Source organism: Oncorhynchus mykiss, chromosome 8, assembly GCF_057628025.1.
Source record: "Oncorhynchus mykiss isolate SJ-2025 chromosome 8, ASM5762802v1, whole genome shotgun sequence".
Lineage (NCBI taxonomy): Eukaryota > Metazoa > Chordata > Actinopteri > Salmoniformes > Salmonidae > Oncorhynchus > Oncorhynchus mykiss.
In genome coordinates this window covers 32,112,616-32,130,584 of record NC_143029.1, presented here as the reverse complement: position 1 = coordinate 32,130,584, position 17,969 = coordinate 32,112,616, and the positions used below count along the sequence as shown (strand labels likewise).

Below are 17,969 nucleotides of genomic sequence, written 5' to 3'. Positions count from 1 at the left end.
GCTTGTGGCAAACTTTAAACAACACTTTTTATGGATATCTTTAAGAAATGGCTTTCTTCTTGCCACTCTTCCAGAAAGGCCAGATTTGTGCAATATATGACTGATTGTTGTCCTATGGACAGAGTCTCCCACCTCAGCTGTAGATCTCTGCAGTTCATCCAGAGTGATCATGGGCCTCTTGGCTGCATCTCTGATCAGTCTTCTCCTTGTATGAGCTGAAAGTTTAGAGGGACGGCCAGGTCTTGGTAGATTTGCAGTGGTCTGATACTCCTTCCATTTCAGTATTATCGCTTGCACAGTGCTCCTTGGGATGTTTAAAGCTTGGGAAATCGTTTTATATCCAAATCCGGCTTTAAACTTCTTCACAACAGTATCTCGGACCTGCCTGGTGTGTTCCTTGTTCTTCATGATGCTCTCTGCGCTTTTGACGGACCTCTGAGACTATCACAGTGCAGGTGCATTTCTACGGAGACTTGATTACACACAGGTGGATTGTATTTATCATCATTAGTCATTTAGGTCAACATTGGATCATTCAGAGATCCTCACTGAACTTCTGGAGTTTGCTGCACTGAAAGTAAAGGGGCTGAATAATTTTGCACGCCCAATTTTTCAGTTTTTGATTTGTTAAAAAAGTTTGAAATATCCAATAAATGTCGTTCCACTTCATGATTGTGTCCCACTTGTTGTTGATTCTTCACAAAAAAATACAGTTTTATATCTTTATGTTTGAAGCCTGAAATGTGGCAAAAGATTGCAAAGTTCAAGGGGGCCGAATACTTTCGCAAGGCACTGTATCAGCTGTGCCGTTAAAGCCAGACGTCTAGGAAGCCCCAAGCACCTATGATCACTGTCTGCGTGGGAGTACCGATGGAGAGGATCGTCATTGATCTTATGGGCCCCATGAACGAGACAGAACGTTACAATCGCTACATATTGGTGGTTCAAGACTATTTCACAGTGGGTGGGTGCGTACCCTGTGCCCAACGATCAAGCCGTGACAATGGCTGAAGTTCTGACCGCTGAATGGGTGTGTCTCTATGGAGAACCACAGACACTCCACAGTGATCACAGCTCCAACGTCAAGTTTGAAGTCTTCCAAAGAATGTGTGATCTGTTAGGAATCAAAAGACTCGCACAACCCCTTTTCAGATTACAATCTCATGGGCAAGTCGAAATATTTAATGCCATTCTACAGAAGATCTTAGCCACCACCACAGAATGTTGTCATTGGGACTGGGACCCCCTGATTCCATTCGCCGTGATGGCCTATAGAGCAACAAAGCACAGCTCAACAGGGTTCACTCCGAACATGATGCTCCTTGGAAGAGAAGTAACAGAGCCCCTCGACCTGGTGGCTGGCTTGCCACCCGATCATGAGCACGCCAAGACCCCTCCACAGCATGTTGCACAGCTACGAGACCGATTGGAACTTGCTCACCAAATTGCAAGGGAAGCGTTGGGTCAGTCTGTGGAGGGTGCCAAAAAGCAATATGACAAGAATGACGCGAGGATACACTATAATGTTGGTGACACATTATGGTACTTCATTAAAGGAATAAAGTGAGTGCGAGACAAAGTTAGGAAGTTCCTACCATCCTATGAGGGTCCTTACTTCATACTGGGACAGCTGGACAACTTGGTTAACCGGATCCAAAAGAGTCTGAGAACAAAGGTGAAGGTTGTTCATCGTGACAAACTCAAGCCGTACAACTCCTGCATGACTAGACAACGGCTGGGTGTTCACACACGCCAAAGCATGGCACCCTGCAGAAGTCTTGTCACTTGTTCTGGATGCAGGTCTCCACGACTCTGATCTGGATCTACCCAACCTGTTAATTGACGATCAAAACAGTGACAGTGGAAGTGAGAAGGACGCAGAACTTTCTTCTGATACCTCTTCTTTTGTGAGTGTGTCTGCGACACTGGAGTTCAGTCTAGTGGGGCTAGCATAATGCAACAAGACCAAGCATGGACTGTTACTCACCCTGCCTTGTGTCAGACACCCAGTCGGAGGCCCAAGAGGAACAAAAGACCACTTAACAGATTAGGTGATTGGGTGGTTCCTTGAAACTGTTCTGAGACGTTGCTGCGTTATTACTGCTGAGCACCCTGAAGTAAATGGGACGGTAAAGTTTTATATTCTATGCATTGAGTCATGGGCCATTTATGTTTTGAGAACTCTGCTATTTTGTATTGGAAGAAAGACAGGTATTTTTGTAAACAGAAAGTAACATTCTTGTAATAGAGCAGTTCTTGTAAGTTGCAAGGTTAACCTTTATACTTTTCAGGAGAGATAAATTGGGAACCTGCATTCACACTGGAATAACAGGGCTCCCGAGTGGTGCAGCAATCTAAGGCACTGCATCTCAGTGCAATAGTAATCACCACAGTCCCTGGTTTGAATCCAGGCTGTATTACATCTGGCTGTGATTGGAAGTCCCATAGGGCAGTGCACAATTAGGGCAGTGCACAATTGGCCCAGTGTCGTCCGGGGTTGGCCGTCATTGTAAATAAGAATTTGTACTTAACTGACTTACCTAGTTAAATAAAGATTCAATATTTATTTTAAATACATGTGCAAGCCCCTTAATGGACTGTTAGGTACTGGAACCACTGGCTTGCCTTCCTTTCTCTAGGTATCCTCATCTTAAACCAACAGCCTTTGTATTCTGCTACCCATCACTCCATGTGCTTTTGGGAAATTAAGGAACATTAACTGTCTTAACGGACTGCATAGACTGTTTGCTCCGTCAAGTGGAGTTATCACTGAACAGGACAAGTTCAGAAGACTTTAAATCAAATCAAATTAATTACCATTTTATTGGTTACATACACTTGTTTAGCCGATTTTATAGCAGGTGTTGCGAAATGCTTGTGTTTCTAGCTCCGACAGTGCAGTAATATCTAACAATTTCACAACATATACCCAATACACACAAATCTAAGTATCAATGAACGGGATTAAGGATATGTAAATAATATTTATATATTCTTAATCCCATTCCTTTACTTAGATTTATATGGACACGCAATGTCAGAAGAAAAAATATATACTGTCAAGGTGGTGTGTAAACAAAACTGCTTAAAAATTTGGCAAGATAAGAAGTTGGGGTATGGGGGAGTAGAATAGTATAGAATACAGTATATACATACAGTATGTGATGAGTAATGCAAGATATGTAAACATTATTAAAGTGACTAGTGTTCCATTTGTGATTTCAAGTCTGTGTATATATTCAGCAGCCTCTAATGTGCTAGTGATGGCTATTTAACAGTCTGTTGGCCTTGAGATAGAAGCTGTTTTTCAGTCTCTCGGTCCCAGCTTTGATGCATCTGTACTGACCTCACCTTCTGGGTGATAGCGGGGTGAACAGGCAGTAGCTCGTTTGGTTGTTGTCCTTGATGATCTTAATAGACTGAAAAGAAGGGAAAACTTTCAAGAGACCAAAGTGGTCCATGTAACTGAAATGAAAACCATTGTGTGTCGCGCCTTTGTATGAGTGTTGGAGTGGTGTTAGATCTAATCACCATCCAGAGTGCTGAAGTAGGGGTATAGCTCTAAAACACTGAAGTGCATTATGGGTAACATAGTAAGTTCACTTTCATTTTGATGCAATTGTTGTAGTACGAAAATGTAGCCAATTTGTGAGCCACACTCTTTTCGCTCCGTTAGCTCACTATTTTATTTTGTCAATCAGACTACTTCACATGGTGTACAAGCTTAATAAATGTCAACTTCCTCAGTGGAATTCCAGACTAACTCGTCATTAGCAGCGGATAAGATCCACAAAGGTGGGATTTACCCCAGAGCATCCCTACATTGCTCTGCCCCTGGAGCTAGCAAGTGAAGGCTCCCCTGAGCCGTCCCGACAACGGTCTGGAGGCGAGGCAGGAAAGGTAACACCAGTATTCACTCTTTTGAGAGTTTTTCACAAGTCAGACTCGGAGAACGAAAGCACCTGGTCGTCAGGAGCAATCTTAGTCTTCCTGGATGGCTCAGTATTGTCTGCCTCGAAGCGAGCATAGCCACTGAGCATAGACATTAGTTCAACATCTAGTTTTGATTTACAGTACATTTGGTTGAGTTGTCAACTAATGTGAATTCAATGTGAAATCAACAAAATAAATCAAGAATTTCCCTTAAAGACTAAATGTTCTTATTATGTTGATTACTTTTTTCAAATCCAATCAGTTCTCCACGTTGATTCAAGGTCATCACATATATTTTGGTGGTTGAAATTGTGTAAACAACTTTGATTCAACCAGCTTGTGCCCAGTGGGTAGAATGTGTCAAGCTCGTCTGAGAGAGAGGCTTCGGTGGGCACCACACAGCTGGATTTGCCTTTGTAGTCCATGATAGTCTGTAGTCCTTGATCATTAACATTTCTATTGGGACAAACCCCTGCGCGGCTGTTGCCTCCCATCTTTTCCTACCCAAGGGTCTGATGAGTGCTTCCTACGCCAAAACGTATACCTGTTTGGTTTGTTTTCCCCGTGACTAAACTCAGACCTATGCAGAAACAGTGCTCCTTTTTCTTTCTTTTCCCGGATGTATTGAAGTATCCCAGGGTAGGGACATTTCCTTGGATCTGGTACTAGGCTAAGACAATATTGCATAATTACAACAAAAAATGTCATTCATGAATGGACTTCGGATGTTAACATTTTCCACAGAAACTCTTTTGGTCAGAGCCCAGGAGTGTTCTGCCAAGCTAGATGGACGGATGTACATTTTTGTTCTCCATTCTTTGCCCTTTGTTCTTCTGTGGATCTCTCTCTCGCCCTCCCATTCTCTCCGTCATTGTTCCTATGGTTCTTGGCCCTCTCCCTTAACCTCCTTCTCCCTCACTTTCATCCCGCTGACGGTGGCTTTTATCCTTTGAAGTTGTTTCCTCGGAATATCTTTCCAAAGCACTTTCTCTTGTTTTCTTCCTCTGGCTAAATGGCTTAACTACAAAGGACAGCTCCCTTTGTTCAAATACAGATGAGGATGAGCCTCTTCTAGTTTCCATTGATTTACTGTGCAGAGAGGAAGACCTCTTCATCACGTCATACTCACTCCGGCCTCCATTCTAACAGCGTGAGGGTGAGAGCAGAGTACACTATACTGTACATGCATTACGGATGGTTTATCATCAGTATCTGCATCAGTATGTCAGCATCTGTACACTCTAATCAAAATTGTTGTTTGGAATAATCTGATATGACGGTTGAAGTACGATGAGAGTAAACATGGAAAATCTCTGTAATTTCAGGTTTATTGATCCATTTTGGGAGTGAGGAAAAGGGGAGTGACCGAGAAGAAGGGGTGGAGGAGCTTGTTGTGTTGTTTGTCTCTTTGTCTGTGCGTCCATCCATCCATCTCTCTGTCTATCAGCTCATATAGGCCTACCAGCAATGGGGGAGAGGCCCGGATAGACACTTTATTGTTTACAGCGACAGAGAACATCTTGTCCGCTGAGACTCACGTGTGACGAGGCGAGAGCCAGCATCAGTACAGCTATTATATGCAATGCACTATATTGATTTTCTTACATGATGCTTTCGTCTAACAGGCTATTGAGAAGCCTGCTAAAAAAAAATGTAAAAACTGTTGCGTAGAAAGTGTTTGCGTGGGTGGATGGTTAGTTTGTAGGCCGATCATGGACATGCAGAAACTCACTCAGCTCAATTACAAGGACGACGGTTTCCATGGCAACCACTCACCGTGCCGCATTACACATTGTGTGATTCGTTTGGCCCATCTTCTCAAGGACTCTTAACCCTGTGTGTCTGCACGTGAGCGAAGTGCATGAGTGTGTGCATGTATTTGTGTATGACAAGCGCGTGTGTATGTCGTCTTCCTCTTCAAACTGTACCCCATGTACTCCTCTACTAAATCAAAATAAATTCAAATAGAATCAAATAGAGTCAATGCATTGTGTCCCTGTTAGAGGGTAACGCTGTAGAACATACACAGTTGTTGAGGTAAGACACAGTTCAAGCTACGGGCTTAAGCGGCAAAGTCAATGTTACTCTCAGCGGACTGATCCTTGAAACATTTTCCCAGTTAGTCACATGACCAATCTTTAACTGCCGCAGTGCTATCATAACACTGTCAGAGTTGGCTACACCCATGACTGGCAAAGGCAGTTGTGATTCTATGGCTGTTCCCCTACTGACAGATATCCTGGAGTTTGATAGAAGGAAAATACCCCAGGCCAAGCTGGTAAAGATCATTGCTCATTCATCACTATGAGACTTGGGGCATCAGTGAAGGAGACGGCCTGAGGTGACCATATGGCACTGCAGAATAACACAGCTGGTCTTCAGTCTGCCTGACTGGCACTGGCCAGAGTGACTAAGGGAGACGATATGAAGGGTAAGGGTGCTCAAGTCATCACGGACTGGGGATATCATTTACAGTAGAAGTTTGTGCCAAACCAAAACAGAAGTATAGAAGACTGGCCTGAAAGTTATACCCTGAATAGCTGAGCCTCTATAAATCATTAACACTGAACGGGTTCCCACTGTGCACACACTGGTTGAATCAACATGGTTTCCACGTCATTTCAATGAAATTATGTAGAACTAACTTGAATCGACCTCTGTGCTCAGTGGCTTGGGTCTTTGAGTGTGTTTGTTTGTGTGAATGCATGTATGTAAATACGTGCATTGGCGTGTGTGTGTCCCTGTGTGTGTTTAATGTTCAGTGACATTCCCTCTGGCCTCGGAGACCCTGCATCATTGCCTGTCCTCCTGAGATCACAGTGACAGGTGGGGTGGGAGTTCAGACACAGTGCCAAGGCAATATCTCTGTGTGATACTCAGGGGAACCCAGGAGAACACCCAGGAAGTCACGGTTGTTGACTTGCAGGACATTTATAGTAGTCGCAGATAGACTGACACTGTGGCCAGTGAGCCTGCGAGAGGACTGTTTTAGGTAGTGTTTTGAAGTTCGGCAACACTTTCAATCATCCTACTGATGACAAATATTCTATTCGATTTGATTGCCTGTACGGATTTATCCTTAGCAGGCTGGGGAGTTTGTGGTTTATTCAACAACACACGTCTCCTTTAATAACCTGTGATTTTCCTCCATTTGTCATGTCTGTTGCAGTAAGCTACCCATCTGTGTTCCTGTGGCTGAAGACAAGGCAATGACAGGCCTGTAATGAAACTCAGTAATACCTGTACAGATATATAATTAATTTTCCATGTTAGAAATAGGGTGGAATTTGTCACCTTTAATCAAAATGGCTTATGGACAACAAAGTCAAGGTATTTGAGTTTCCATCACAAATCCCTGACCTCGATCCTATAGAAAATTTGTGGGCAGAACTGAAAAAGAGTGTATGAGCAAGGAGGCCTACAAACCCGACTCAGTTACACCAGCTCTGTCAGGAGAAATGGGCCAAAATTCACCCAACTTATTGTGGGAAGCTTGTGGAAGGCTCCCCTAAACGTTTGACCCAAGTTAAACAATTTAAAAGCAATGCTATCAAATACTAATTGAGTGTATGTAAACTTCTGACCCACTGGGAATGTGATGAAAGAAATAAAAGCTGAAATAAATCATTCTCTCTACAATTATTCTGACATTTCACATCCTTAAAATAAAGTGGTGATCCTAACTGACCTAAGACAGCAAATTTTTACCAGGATTAAATGTCAGGAATTGTGAAACACTGAGTGTAAATGTATTTGGCAAAGGTGTATGTAAAATTTGGACTTCAACTGTACATATTTAACAGCTCAATAAAATACAGCAGATAAAATACAGGAAAGCTTAGATCATCACAACCTGTTTTTATTGTTTCTTCCTATTCCTGTGATTATAACCTAGCCAGGTTTACATCAAAAGACACATGCACAATTACTGATCATTGAACGTCTCACCCAAGTTCTAGCTATAATCTGTAAACCTATCTCGAGCAAACATTTACTTCACATGAAAAAAAGCTGAAGTTCAGTAAATGCGAATGATATCAAATCACATTTTATTGGTCACATACACATGGTTAGCAGATGTTAATGCGAGTGTAGCGAAATGCTTGTGCTTCTAGTTCCAACAGCGCAGTAATATCTAACAAGTAATCTAAAAATTCCCCAACAATTACCTAACACACACAATTCTTAAGGGGTGAATAAAAATATGTACATGTAAATATAGTGATGGCGAAGGTTCAATAGATGGTATGAAATACAGTATATACATGTGATATGAGTAATGTAAGATATGTAAACATTATTAAAATGGCATTATTTAGAGTGCATTGTATGAAGTGAGTAGTGATCCAGGTATTAAAGTGGCCAGTGATTGGGCCTCAATGTAGGCAGCAGCCTCTCTGAGTTAGTGATTGCTGTTTAGCAGTCTGAGGGCCTTGAGGTAGAAGCTGTTTTTCAGTCTCTCGGTCCCAGCTTTGATGCACCTGTAACGACCTCGCCTTCTGGATGGTAGCGGTGTGAACAGGCAGTGGCTCGGGTGGTTGATGTCCTTGATGATGTTTTTGGCCTTCCTGTGACATTGGGTGCTATACTTGTCATGGAGGGCAGGTAGTTTGCCTTGCGGTTGAGGGCGGAGCAGTTGCCGTTCCAGGCTGTGATACAGCCCGACAGGATGCTCTAGATTGTGCATCTGTAAAAGTTTGTCGGGTTTTTGGGTGACAAGCCAAATTTATTCAGCCTCCTGAGGTTGAAGAGGACCTGTTGCGCCATCTTCACCGCACTGTCTGTGTGAGTCGACCATTTCAGTTTGTCTATGATGTGAACACCGAGGAACTTAAAACTTTCCACCTTCTCCACTACTGTCCCTTCAAAACAGTGTTAGTGTTACCACAGCTCTGTAACTGTTAATTGCGATAGACATAGGAGGATGTGTGTCTTTGAGAATTGCCAGCATGAGATCTGTCTGAAATGGGTACAAAAACTAACCGCAAGACACCAGTCTCAATGTCAACAGTGAAGAGGCGACTCCGGTTGCTGGCCTTCTAGGCAGAGTTCCTCTATCCAGTGTCTGTGTTCTTTTGCCCATCTTAATCTTTTATTTTTATTGGCCAGTCTGAAATATGGCTTATTCTTTGCAACTCCACCCAGAAGGCCAGTATCCCGGAGTCGCCTCTTCACTGTTGACGTTGAGACTGGTGTTTTGCCAGTACTACTCAATGATGCTGCCAGTTGAGGACTTGTGAGGCGTCTGTTTCTCAAACTAGACAGTAATGTACTTGTCCTCTTGCTCAGTTGTGCACTGGGGCTTCACACTCCTCTTTCTATTCTGGTAAGAGTCAGTTTGCGCTGTTCTATGAAGGGAGAAGTACACAGCGTTGTACGAGATCTTAATTTTTCATGACAAGAATAGACTGACGAGTTTCAGAAGAAAGTTATTTGTTGCTGGCCATTGTGATCCTGTAATCAAACCCACAAATGCTGATGCTCCAGTTCCTCAAATAGTCTAAATAAGGCCAGTTTTATTGTTTCTTTAATCAGAACAACAGTTTGCAGGTGTGCTAACATAATTGCAAAAGGGTTTTCTAATGATCGATTAGCCTTTTAAAATGATAAACTTGGATTAGCTAACACAATGTGCCATTGGAACACAGGAGTGATGGTTGCTGATAATGGGCCTCTGTAAGCCTATATAGATATTCCATTAAAAATCAGCCATTTTCAGCTACAATCATTTACAACATTAACAACGTCTACATTGTATTTCTGATAAATTTTATATTATTTTAAAGGACAAAAAATGCCTTTCTTTCAAAAACAAGGACATTTCTAAGTGACCCCAAACTTTTGAACGGTAGCGTTTACCGATATATTTTTTAAGAATGTCACTTTAAAATGCTTCAGAATTTGCTCACTCAAGCTGTATATGAGTTGATCTTCCTGACCAGTATCAGGCAAGCAACAACAAAAAAACATCTCCATCTTAAGTTCAGTTCATTCAAACTCGAGAACAATGGAGGTCATTGATGTCAATAACACTGACAGGTTCCGGCTCCTGTGAGCTTTTCATGGCTCAATAACACACAGTTGCCAACACTGGTACTAGAACTCTGTCTGTTATGGAGGTGTCCCTGTAGACCCGGCAGAGAAAGACAGCCACGCAGCGCAATCCATCTTACAGTACAGAAGCACTAAGCCTCTTCAATTAACCTGCGATTGATCTGCATGCACTTAGTAGTTTTCTCATTGGCCATTTTGGCCCATGTTCAAAGAGCAACATAGGGAATAAAACGCCAAAGTTCCTGATTCAATCTCCTATCTTTCTCCACAGCTTCTAAACAACTTTAATGTAAGAGAAAGAGTACTCTGTAGTTGCTAAATCTTTTAGCTTTCCTCTGATAAATAATTTAGCTATCCTCTGCTTTAAAGGAACTGTCCAGAACCTTTAAAAGTTAATAAACTCAAATAATGTTGTTGACTCGTCCTATACTTGTATTAGTGGCCAAAGCATACATTTGAGAAGAAACACTTTTAAAAAAAACACTTCTAACCTCTTTCTCAAACAGACCATTTAAAAAATGCTTCCCATTTCCTCATAGAATATTATGTCATACTCCAGAGGAGGATGAGCTGGCCAATCAGCAGTCTAGAGAAGGATGAGCTGGCCAATAAACGGTCTACTCGCCAAGATGATCATCAAGGACCTCAGCCACCCGAGCAAAGGTCTGTTCACATCGCTACCATCTATTTTATTTATCCCTTATTTTACCAGGTAAGTTGACTGAGAACACATTCTCATTTACAGCAACAACCTGGGGAATAGTTACAGGGGAGAGGGTATGAATGAGTGGTGCAGTGGTCTAAGACACTGCATCTCAGTGAAAGAGGTGTCACTGCAGTACCTGCTTTGAATCCAGGCTGCTTAACTGACTTGCCTAGTTAAATAAATAAAAAATGAGCCAACTGTAAACTTGGTGATCATGAAGGTATGAGGGCCAGATTGGGAAATTAGTTGGGACACTAGGGTTAACACCCCTACTCTTACGATAAGTGCCATGGGATCTTTAGTGAACACAGAGAGTCAGGTCACCCGTTTCACATCCCATCCAAAAGACGGCACCCTACACAGGGCAATCACTGCTCTGGGGCATTGGGACCAGAGAAAAGGGTGCCTCCTACTGGCCCTCCAACACCACTTCCAGCAGCATCTGGTCTCCCACTTCAGAAGCAAGCACACAGTGGGATGTAGGGTAGTATGCTGCTGGCTAGAAGGCAAAGACAGTACAGGTGGATCAAAGCTGGGACCGAGAGACTGAAAAACAGCTTCAATCTCCAGGCCATCAGACTGTTAGCTGTTAAACAGTCACCACGAGTATTCAGCCCTGAACCTTATACTGTATTCTAGTCATGGCTCAACCTATATAACTTCTGTTTCTATTTTTTTTAATTACAGGTGTATTTTTTATTTATTTATGTTTTATTGCTAGATATTACTTAAAACCTGTTAAGGATATGGCAGACATATGCCCCCTTTGGAGAGATTGGGTACCCCTAGTAAACTGAAAAAAAAATCTGTCAAAAATTGCTAATATATGCAAATAAAAATTATTATTGGATAGAAAACACTCTAAAGATTCTAAAACCGTTGGAATTATGTCTGTAAGTATAGCAGAACTCACAGGGCAGGCATTCTTCCAAACTAGTTTTTGTGGCCATGAAAGTTGGAGCAACTTTGACGTCATGGCCCCCACCCTTCCCAACCAGTTATGATTCTGGGGAGACTTTCTATCTCTTCCGCTAGATGTCCTCTTTCAGTAGAGCTTTGAATCGTTCAAATCCTAATGAAATTAGTGCATGCCACGAGAGAATAGGCTGTGCGTAGGGGCGCGAATTGGTCCCAGCCATTCCTTTGTTCCAGCACTCAAGAGAAGGGCAGACGATGGCCGATTGAATTGAAGTTTGTTTTGCGTGTCTAAAACATCATAAAGCTTGCTTCTGCACTTAGTTTGACCTGTTTAGTCGACATATAATATGTAATTTTGAAGTTTTGATGCGCAACTTTTCCGGACCAGAGGACGTTTTGGGTGCATTTCAGCTGATGTTATTAGCAGTAGCTAATACAAAGACGCAAGACTTGAAACCAAACGATGTATTGGGTAAGTATGAAGCCTTCCAGAACATTCTGAACGAAGACCATCGAAGGTAAGGGAATATTTATGCTTAAATCTGTGTTTCTGTTGACTCCAACATTACGTAGAAATGTAGCTTGGAACTGAGCGCTGTCTCAGCATATTGAATAGTGTGCGATTTCTGTAACGTTAAAAATAAATCTAACAAAGCGGTTGCATAAAGAAGCAGTGTATCTTTCTAACTATATGTAGAACATGTATATTTAGTCAAAGTTTATGATGTCTATTTACGTTATCTTGCCGCGCTACCTAGATTTCCTGCGGGCATTTTTGAGTAATTTCTGAACGTGAACTCACTGTAAATGGACATTTATGGATATAAATGGCATATTATTGGAAAAAAAAATATGTACTGTGTAACATGTCATATTACTGTCATCTGATGAAGATTTTCAAAAGGTTAGTGAGCGATTTATTTTTTAATCCTGCGTTTGTTGATTGCATGTTTTGGCTATTCAAATAAGCTGTGTCTGGTGGTGGTTTTACATATATATGTGCTATGTTTTCGCCGTAAAACATTTTAGAAATCTGACTTGCTGGCTAGATGAACAAGGTGTTTATCTTTCATTTGAGCTATTGGACTTGTTAATGTGTGGAGGTTAAATATTTGTAAGAATATTTTTGCGTTCCATGCGCCACCGTTTCAGCTGAACGTGGGAGGGTTGATTCCCAATTGGGAACCAATATCGTAGACAGGTTAACTGTTGGAGCTAGAAACACAAGTATTTTGCTGATATACCAACTGCAAATCTGTGCGTATGTGATCAATAAACGTTGAATTGATTTTATATGAATTTATAGTTTCAACGATCGTATAGGGCCACACCATTCTGTTGTTAGGAACAGGTCCACACCATTCCAACACAGAAAAAAAACATACTTAAAATAATAATAATTGGAAGGAAAACTATTTCACTCATATTGTAAGTAATTATAGGTCATATGTCATATACATCTGGAAACACTGTACAGTTACTTTAACCTTTCTGGTCTCCCCATCCCGGATCCGGGATCGTGAATACAGACTCAAGCTCATTACCATAACGCAACGTTAACTATTCATGAAAATCGCAAATGAAATGAAATAAATATGCTAGCTCTCAAGCTTAGCCTTTTGTTAACAACACTGTCATCTCAGATTTTCAAAATATGCTTCTCAACCATTGCAAAACAAGCATTTGTGTAACAGTATTGATGGCTAACGTAGCATTTAGCATTAGCATTCAGCTGGCAACATTTACACAAAAAAACAGAAGAGCATTCAAATAAAATAATTTACCTTTGAAGAACTTCAGATGTTTTCAATGAGGAGACTCTCAGATAGCAAATGTTCAGTTTTTCCTGAAAGATTATTTGTTTAGGACAAATGGCTCCGTTTTCTGCGTCACGTTTAGCTATGAAAAAACCCCTGTATCCAGGATTGTGTAAATCTATCAGCAAGCTCATTAGCATAACACAACGTTAACTATTTATGAAAATCGCAAATGAAATGAAATAAATATGCCATCTCTCAAGCTTAGGCTTTTGTAAACAACACTGTCATCTCAGATTTTCAAAATATGCTTCTCAACCATAGGAAAACAATCATTTGTGTAAAAGTAGCTAGCTAGCGTTAGCATTTCGCGTTAGCATTTAGCGTTAGCATTAGCGTTAGCATCCAGCACGCAACATTAACAAAAACATAAAAGCCTTCAAATAAAATCATTTACCTTTGAAGAACTTCTGATGTTTTCAATGAGGATACTCTCAGTTAGATAGCAGATGCTCAGTTTTTCCAAAAAGATTATTTGTGTATTAGAAATAGCTCCGTTTTATACATCACATTTGGCTACCAAAAAAAATCTGAAAATTCAGTCCTCAAAACGCGAACTTTTTTCCAAATTAACTCCATAATATCGACTGAAAACATGGCAAACGTTGTTTAGAATCAATCATCAAGGTGTTTTTCACATATCTCTTCATTGATACATCGTTCTTGGACACATGCTTTCTCCCCTGAATCAAATGGTAAAGTAGAAGCAGCTGGCAATTGCGCACCGAATTCGACGCAGGACACCAGGCGGACACTTGGAAAATGTAGTCTCTTATGGTCAATCTTCCAATGATATGCCTACAAATACGTCACAATGCTGCTAAGACCTTGGGCGAACGACAGAAAGTGTAGGCTCATTCGTTGCGCAATCACAGCCATATAAGGAGAGAATGGAAAACAGAGCTTCAGAAATTCTGCTAATTCCTGGGTGATGCATCATCTTGGTTTCGCCTGTAGAATGAGTTCTGGGGCACTTACAGACAAAATCTTTGCAGATTCTGAAACTTCAGAGTGTTTTCTTTCCAAAACTGTCAAGAATATGCATAGCATCTTTCTCTCGAGCATCTTTTCGTGACAAAATATCGCGCTTAAAACGGGAACGTTTTTTATCCAAAAATGAAATAGCGCCCCTAGAGCTCTAACAGGTTAAGATATAACATAGTTGCAATTGCGTTCCAGCATCAGCCTAAGCAGAGAGCTCCTGTACATTTTTATTCAATCAACTTTTTTATTTTATCTAAATAAGTATTGATTATATATATATATACTGTGCATTTGTAAAGTATTCACAACCATATGACTTTTTCCACATTTTGTTATGTTACAGCCTTATTCTAATTCTTATTCTTATTCTAAGGATTGAATAGTGTTTTTTCCTCAAAAATTTACACACAACACCCCATAATAAACATTTTGCTCATTTATAAATACAAAAAACTGAAATATCACATTTACATAAGTATTCAGACCATTTACTCAGTACTTGGTTGAAGCACCTTTGGAAGCGATTATAGCCTCGAGTCTTCTTGGGTATGATGCTACAAGCTTGGCACACCTGTATTTGGGAAGTTTCTCACATTGTTCTCTGCAGATCCTCTCAAACTCTGTCAGGTTTGATGGGGAGCATCGCTAAACAGTATTTTCTGGTCTCTCCAGAGATTTTAGATTGGGTTCAAGACCGGGCTCTGGCTGAGCCACTCAAGGACATTCAGATACTTGTTCCAATGCCACTCCTGTGTTGTCTTGGCTGTGTGCTTAGGGTCATTGTCCTGTTAGAAGGTGAACCTTCGCCCCAGTCTGAGGTCCTGTGCACTCTGGAGCAAGTTTTCATCAAGGATCTCTCTGTGCGTTCCTCTTTCCCTCGATCCTGACTAGTCTCAAAGTCCCTGCCACTGAAAAACATCCCCACAGCATGATGCTGCCACCACCGTGTTTCACCGTGGGTGGGGATGGTGCCAGGTGTCCTCCAGACGTGACTCTTGGAATTCAGGCCAAAGAGTTCACCTTGGTTTCGTCAGACCAGAGAATCTTTCTTCTCATGGTCTGAGAGTCCTTCAGATGCCTTTTGGCAAACTCCAAACAAGCTGTCATTTGCCTTTTACTGAGGAGTGGATTCCGTCCGGCCACTCTACCATGAAGGCCTGATTGGTGGAGTGCTGCAGAGATGGTTGTCCTTCTGGAAGGTTCTCCCATCTCCACAGAGGAACTCTGGAGCTCTGTCAGAGTGAACATCAGGTTCTTGGTCACCTCCCTGACCAAGGCCCTTCTCCCCCGATTGCTCAGTTTGGCCGGGGGGGCAGCTCTAGGAAGAGTCTTGGTGGTTGCAAACTTTGTACATTTAAGAATGATAGAGGCCACTGTTTTCTTGGGGACATTCAATGCTGCAGACAACTTTTGGTACCCTTCCCCTGTGCCTCGACACAATCCTGTCTCTGAGCTCTACGGACAATTCCTTCGGCCTCAGGGTTTGGTTTTTGCCATTCCAAGCCATGTCTAATCAATTGAATGTACCACGAGTGGACTCCAATCAAGTTATAGAACATCTCAAGGATGCTAAATGGAAAAAGGATACACCCGAGCTCAATTTCAAGTATCATAGTGTCACGTTCTGACCTTTATTTCCTTTGCTTTGTCTTTATTTTAGTATGGTCAGGGCGTGAGTTAGGGTGGGCAGTCTATGTGTGTTTTTCATTGTTGGGGTTTTGAGTTCAGCCTAGTATGGTTCCCAATCAGAGGCAGATGTCGTTAGTTGTCTCTGATTGAGAATCATACTTAGGTAGCCTGGATTTCACTTTTGGTTGGTGGGTGTTTGTTTCCGTGTGAGTGTTTGTCGTTCGTTTCACGTTTATTGTTTTGTAGTGTTCAGTTTATGTCTGTAAATAAACGTTATGGACACTTACAACGCTGCGCATTGGTCCTCCGATCCTTCTCGCTTCTCCTCCTCAGAAGAGGAGGAGGAATGCCGTTACAGAAACCCCCACCAACAAAGGACCAAGCAGCGTGGTAAAGGGCAGCAGCAGCAGCGGCAAAGAACACAGGACTCCTGGACATGGGAGGAGATTCTGGACGGCAAAGGACCCTGGGCACAGCCAGGGGAATATCGCCGCCCCAAAGCAGACCTGGAGGCAGCGAAGGCAGAGAGGCGCTGGTATGAGGAGGCAGCACGGCAGCGCGGCTGCAAGCCCGAGAGGCAGCCCCAAAAATGCATTGGGGGGGGCACACGGGGAGTGTGGCGAAGCCTGGTAGGAGGCCTGCGCCAATGTCCCGTGCTTACCGGAGAGAGAGAGGGACCGAACAGGCACTGTGTTATGCGGTGGAGCGCACAGTTTCCCCAGTGCGTGTGCTTAGCCCGGTGCGATACATTCCAGCTCCTCATATCGGCCGGACTAGAGTGGGCATTGAGGCAGGTGCCATGAAGCCGGCTCTACGCATCTGGTCTCCAGTGCGTCTCCTTGGGCCAGAAACACGGCACCAGCCTTACACATGGTGTCCCCGGTTCACGAGCACAGCCCAGTGCGGGCTATTCCACCTCACCTCACTGGCCTGGCTACGGGGAGCATTCAACCAGGTAAGGTTGGGCAGGCTCGGTGCTCAAGAGCTCTAGTGCGCCTGCACGGTCCGGTCTATCCGGTGCCACCTCCACGCACCAGCCCTTCGGTGGCAGCCCCCTGCACCAGGCTGTCTCTCCCTCTTCTGCCTACAGGTGTTCCCGTCTGTCCTGAGCCGCCAGAGTCTCCGGTCTGTCCTGAGCCACCAGAGTCTCCCGTCTGTCCTGAGCCACCAAAGTCTCCCGTCTGTCCTGAGCCGCCATAGTCTCCCATCTGTCCTGAGCCGCCAGAGTCTCCCGTCTGTCCTGAGCTGCCAGAGTCTCCCGTCTGTCCTGAGCCACCAGAGTCTCCCGTCTGTCCTGAGCCGCCAGAGCCGCCAGCCAGCCAGGAGCCGCCGGAATCACCCTTCACTCCGGCGCTGCCGGAGTCTCCCGCTTGTCCGGTGCTGCCGGAGTCTCCCGCCTGTCCGACGCTGCCGGAGTCTCCCGTCCATTCGGGACCCATTTCTTTGGTCCCCAGTCCGAGGTCGGTGACGAGGGTCGCCACAGAGGCGGAGAAAAACTGTGGTGAAGTGTGGTCCTTGTCCTGCGCCAGAGCCACCACTGCAGACAGACACCCACCCAGACCCTCCCCTATAGTTTCATGTTTTGCGGCCGGAGTCCGCACCTTTGGGGGGGGGGGGGGGGGTACTGTCACGTTCTGACCTGTATTTCCTTTGTTTTGTCTTTATTTTAGTATGGTCTCTTCTGCTGGTGTTGAACTGTTACTGACGCAGAAGTGACGATCCATCACCAATGTGGGTGCTACAGAACGTTTTGGGAGCGGTTTATCACAGTCTACAGAGAGCGACAGGGGATGGAATTCCCTGAACAACTGCTCCTGACCTGTCCTCCTGTCTTTCCCCCTGCTGGAGGTGACCACCCACCCCCCTGCACAAGCCTGTTCCATCTGTGCCTGCTGACGAGCAGGACTGTGAGGCGGACGACTGTGCGC

General features: G+C 43.4%; 1 long non-coding RNA gene across 1 annotated transcript in view; it reads right to left on the bottom strand.

The window, feature by feature from the left end:
* The window catches only part of LOC149981497 (uncharacterized), a 213,243-nt gene extending 198,787 nt beyond the window's left edge, over positions 1 to 14,456 (bottom strand). Inside the window, exons 1-2 of the long non-coding RNA XR_016497745.1 lie at positions 13,826 to 14,456; positions 13,396 to 13,457 (exon numbers count right to left, since the gene is read on the bottom strand). This is a non-coding gene — a long non-coding RNA (uncharacterized LOC149981497). The remainder of the gene's footprint in view (positions 1 to 13,395; positions 13,458 to 13,825) is intronic.
* Positions 14,457 to 17,969: the final 3,513 nt, after the last annotated feature.